The sequence below is a fragment of the Bos grunniens genome, chromosome 20 (genome assembly GCF_055505025.1).
Source record: "Bos grunniens cultivar Pamir isolate PY7600 chromosome 20, Bosgru_T2T1.0, whole genome shotgun sequence".
NCBI classification, from domain to species: domain Eukaryota; kingdom Metazoa; phylum Chordata; class Mammalia; order Artiodactyla; family Bovidae; genus Bos; species Bos grunniens.
In genome coordinates this window covers 73139547-73144347 of record NC_141184.1, presented here as the reverse complement: position 1 = coordinate 73144347, position 4801 = coordinate 73139547, and the positions used below count along the sequence as shown (strand labels likewise).

At 58.6% G+C, this 4801-nt stretch overlaps 2 pseudogenes; both read left to right on the top strand.

The window, feature by feature from the left end:
• The first annotated feature begins 344 nt into the window (after positions 1–344).
• On the top strand, positions 345–464 carry LOC147350779 (5S ribosomal RNA; annotated as a pseudogene).
• A 3447-nt stretch (positions 465–3911) lies between these two features.
• On the top strand, positions 3912–4031 carry LOC147350778 (5S ribosomal RNA; annotated as a pseudogene).
• Positions 4032–4801: the final 770 nt, after the last annotated feature.

Here is a 4801-nt window from a genome sequence, read left to right as displayed (position 1 = left end):
TGGCCGCGGGTGGGAGGGCGCCGAGACCTCCGCACCCCTCAGCCCAGCCCCCAGGCCCCGCGCGCACGCACGCACGCACGACCTCCCGGTCAATGGGGGGTCCTGGAAGCCCCTCGGGCCCCCGGGCCCGGCCAGGCGCTTGCTGGTCTGGTGTTGGCGGTGTTCGGGGGGTGGGGGTGGGGGGGCGGGCCGGCGTCAGCAGGCTGGAGTCCGGTCGCGGGTCGTGCGGCTCAAGTACAGCATGCCCCGCGACGAGAGGTGCGGCCCGTTGGCCCGACCTGCAGGGCAGAGCGAAAGGGAGGCGAAGCGCAAGGCTCTTAGGGCGCCCCGAGCCAAGCGCCACCGTCTCAGGCCGTATCAGCCTGAAGGCGCCCGATCTCGTCTGATCTCGGAAGCTAAGCAGGGTCGGGCCTGGTTAGTATCTTGGATGGGAGACCACCTGGGAATCCCGGGTGCTCGAGGCTTTTTGCCTACCAGAAGAGGTCCTTTAGCCCCCGCCGCGCGTCCCGATTCTTGGATCCCCCCCGCAGCCCCAGCCCCTCCCGGGCCGCGGGGAGCGGGTGGCCGGGGCCCCGACTCCCGCTGCAGACCTGGGTTGCCTCCGCGCGGCCCGCGAGCCCCTCCGCATTCGCATTCGGCTTCCAGGACACCCGACGACCGGCAGTCCCGTCTCCACCTGGGGCTCCTTTGGCTTGCCTCAGGCGATCCCGGGGCTTGCACCGACTCCAGCCAGAGCCCCGGCCCCCGCCCCACCCCCTGCCTCGAGGCGATCGCGCATGCGCATGTGCGCGCGCACGCACAGATAGATGTGCCCAAACGGGGCATCTATCTTGTTCACTTATACCGTGGGTGGATCTATGCCTGGGAGTCGGACTGCTGGACCATAGGCTACTTCCACTTTTAGTTCCTTCGGGAACCTCCATATTCTTTTCCATACCGGCTCTACCCACGCCCATTCCTACTCACCGTGGAGGAGAGTTCCCTTTGCTCCACATCTTCTCCAGCATCGGTTATTGACAGACATCGCAGTGAGGCCCAGTCGGACTCATGTGAAGTGGTCCCTCCTTGGAGTTTGGAGTTGAGCCTCTCCAATCATTAGTGACGTGGAGCAAGATGACCTTTTGGAAATGCAGATGCAATGCTGTCACCTCCCTGCTCCAACGGCTCTCGTATTTTCCCAGCATATTGAAGATACGACCACTTCCCTTCAGGCTTGCTCCTCACGTTCTTCTCTGATGTCTTTTGCCTGGAATGCCCTCTGCACTCTTTGGCTTCCATCCCATAGGGCATTTTTCGTTTCTTGAATGTCCTAAGTTTCCCTGGTCACATAGCCTTCCAAGATGCTATTTTCCCTGCCTGAAATTCTTCCTGCATCTCAACCCTGGTTTACCTAGGTTCAACCTATGGACCTCAACGAAATGGTGCCTCTGGAAAGCCTTCCCTGACACCCAGGTTTTGTGGTGAGGGAAGAGGCCCCTCTATAGGTTCTCAAAGGATCTGCCTGTGATGTATCATTAGAGTCGTCTCAGTGAAAGCAGGAACTCTGTGTCTTCTTCTCTCCGCCTTCTATTCCCTGAAACTTATTACATGCCTCCTAGCTCATCGTAGGTGCTCAGTATTTACTTAGTGTGTGAAAGACAGAAAAGCTCTTGGAAGCCTCAAGGGGTCACTTGGCTCGGCACTTTTGATCTCTTTGTATATTTGGCGATTCAATTCTTTCCTTTCCTGGGTTGATGGGTACACTATATTCGAGGCACAATCTAAGGCATGAAGACATATCCATACATAGAGGGTCTTGCTTTCAAGGAACTCGTACAGCAGATTTCTACAAGTTAGGGCTTTTCAAATGCTCTAGAAGAATGTGAACGTTCAGTAGGCTCCATTTTCATTTCAAAGAAAGATCGTTTGACTTCCATAGCAAAGGTGGAGACCTTCCAACGTTGAGTCCAATACTTATACCTTGACCATTTCAGGCAAGTCTTGTGGTTCCTTCTGGAGGTGTGTGGCTCTTGCAGAAATGTGAAGATCTTCCATCGTCCTCAGACTTTGGTGTCATTTGCAATCATCCAGAAAGCTTCCAGGTCTAGGTTCCAGACCACCAGCACACACAGTCAGTAGCCAACGGAGTGGATTCCAGGAATACGCATTGTTCACCGGCATTACCGTTGATATTGTTGCTGCACACTCAATGCAGTGGGCAGGGCCTGGATTGTCCACTGGGTCTCATGTGGAATGGAAAGAAGGGCTCCCCCCCTCCCCCCCCCCCCCACACACACCACCCACCCCCACTGTTGACAGCCTTGTGACGAGAAACGGTCCCCGAAACAAGAATCAGACAAACCAGAGAAGCCCAGATGATAGTCCTTGAGATGAAGGAACTAAGCAGCTGGTTGCGATGGCACCAAGGGGAAAGGTTGCTCTTTGTGTCTGCCCCTCTACTCCTTTCTTCCTGGACGCCTTAGGGTTTTGTCATGGAGATTTGAAATAAAGTGCACAAAAGTCATATGTGTTGAATCAAGATTTTGCATTTAACCATCTCTCAAAAAGAAGAGAGCTTCGCCTGCACATGTTTCTTTCAAAACCGTCAATTGCTTTTCAATTCTGGGGTTTCTCTCTTGCCTTGTTCAGTTAGCCTTAACAGTAAAAATCAACGAAAACTACATAAAGATTCAAAGATACCAACAAAGGACAGCTTCTGTTTTTGAAATCGTCTTTCCATTTAGTAGAACACGAGCTCTATTCTTTGTATTTTGCCTAGGGAATTAGCAATGTCCTGGTTCAGATGGCAAGGCATCCGCGCGCAGGAGACTGGGGTTTGATCCCTGGGTCGGGAAGATCCCGCCGGAGAAGGAAATGGCAACCCACTCCCAGTATCCTCGCCTGGGAAATGCCACGGACAGAGGAGCCTGATGGGCCGCAGTCCATGGGTTGTATTAAAGTTGGGCTCAACCCAGCAACTACGAACACAAGTATTTCCAAAGACCACACTCAAGTGTGTGTGTGTGTGTGTGTGTGTGTGTGTGTGTGTGTGTGTGTGTATCTCCTCTTGCCGTCTTGGAGTCTGTCTCGGAATCTTCATGTATTTCTGCCTCTGTATCTCCTGACAGCCAGCCGCCGGCCCGTTCGTCTGGCCCCGGCCTCTCCCAGGCGCTCTGGCTCTGGCTGAGGAGCTTGCGCAGGCCAGCTGTCTCCCTTGGCGTGGGTGCGTGCGAGTGTCTGTGTGTCTGTCTGTGTGCCTGCCTGTGGCTCGTCTGCTCTCTCAGGAAGGTCGAGGGCTTGGCGTGGGGGCAAAGGGGGGGCCTCGGTAGTGCGAAGGGGAGGGGCTGAGGCGCTCCGGTCGACCGCGCCTCCCTGGCTTCTGGTGGGTTTGGGCACCGGACAGGTGCCGGGCAAGTTGGGCGCTCAAGTTTCGCTGCGTCTAGGCCCGCAGGAGGTTCAGAGGCCCCTGGGCCCCGGGGGTTGGGAGGCGGCGGGCGCCGAAGACCGACACCTCCGGGGCCGCGCGGGCCTGAGCAGCGAATGGGATCGGGGGGAGGCCCGGCTCAGCGAGCGCGGCCGGGTCTGGAGTGGCCGCGGGTGGGAGGGCGCCGAGACCTCCGCACCCCTCAGCCCAGCCCCCAGGCCCCGCGCGCACGCACGCACGCACGACCTCCCGGTCAATGGGGGGTCCTGGAAGCCCCTCGGGCCCCCGGGCCCGGCCAGGCGCTTGCTGGTCTGGTGTTGGCGGTGTTCGGGGGGTGGGGGTGGGGGGGCGGGCCGGCGTCAGCAGGCTGGAGTCCGGTCGCGGGTCGTGCGGCTCAAGTACAGCATGCCCCGCGACGAGAGGTGCGGCCCGTTGGCCCGACCTGCAGGGCAGAGCGAAAGGGAGGCGAAGCGCAAGGCTCTTAGGGCGCCCCGAGCCAAGCGCCACCGTCTCAGGCCGTCTCAGCCTGAAGGCGCCCGATCTCGTCTGATCTCGGAAGCTAAGCAGGGTCGGGCCTGGTTAGTATCTTGGATGGGAGACCACCTGGGAATCCCGGGTGCTCGAGGCTTTTTGCCTACCAGAAGAGGTCCTTTAGCCCCCGCCGCGCGTCCCGATTCTTGGATCCCCCCCGCAGCCCCAGCCCCTCCCGGGCCGCGGGGAGCGGGTGGCCGGGGCCCCGACTCCCGCTGCAGACCTGGGTTGCCTCCGCGCGGCCCGCGAGCCCCTCCGCATTCGCATTCGGCTTCCAGGACACCCGACGACCGGCAGTCCCGTCTCCACCTGGGGCTCCTTTGGCTTGCCTCAGGCAATCCCGGGGCTTGCACCGACTCCAGCCAGAGCCCCGGCCCCCGCCCCACCCCCTGCCTCGAGGCGATCGCGCATGCGCATGTGCGCGCGCACGCACAGATAGATGTGCCCAAACGGGGCATCTATCTTGTTCACTTATACCGTGGGTGGATCTATGCCTGGGAGTCGGACTGCTGGACCATAGGCTACTTCCACTTTTAGTTCCTTCGGGAACCTCCATATTCTTTTCCATACCGGCTCTACCCACGCCCATTCCTACTCACCGTGGAGGAGAGTTCCCTTTGCTCCACATCTTCTCCAGCATCGGTTATTGACAGACATCGCAGTGAGGCCCAGTCGGACTCATGTGAAGTGGTCCCTCCTTGGAGTTTGGAGTTGAGCCTCTCCAATCATTAGTGACGTGGAGCAAGATGACCTTTTGGAAATGCAGATGCAATGCTGTCACCTCCCTGCTCCAACGGCTCTCGTATTTTCCCAGCATATTGAAGATACGACCACTTCCCTTCAGGCTTGTGCTCCTCACGTTCTTCT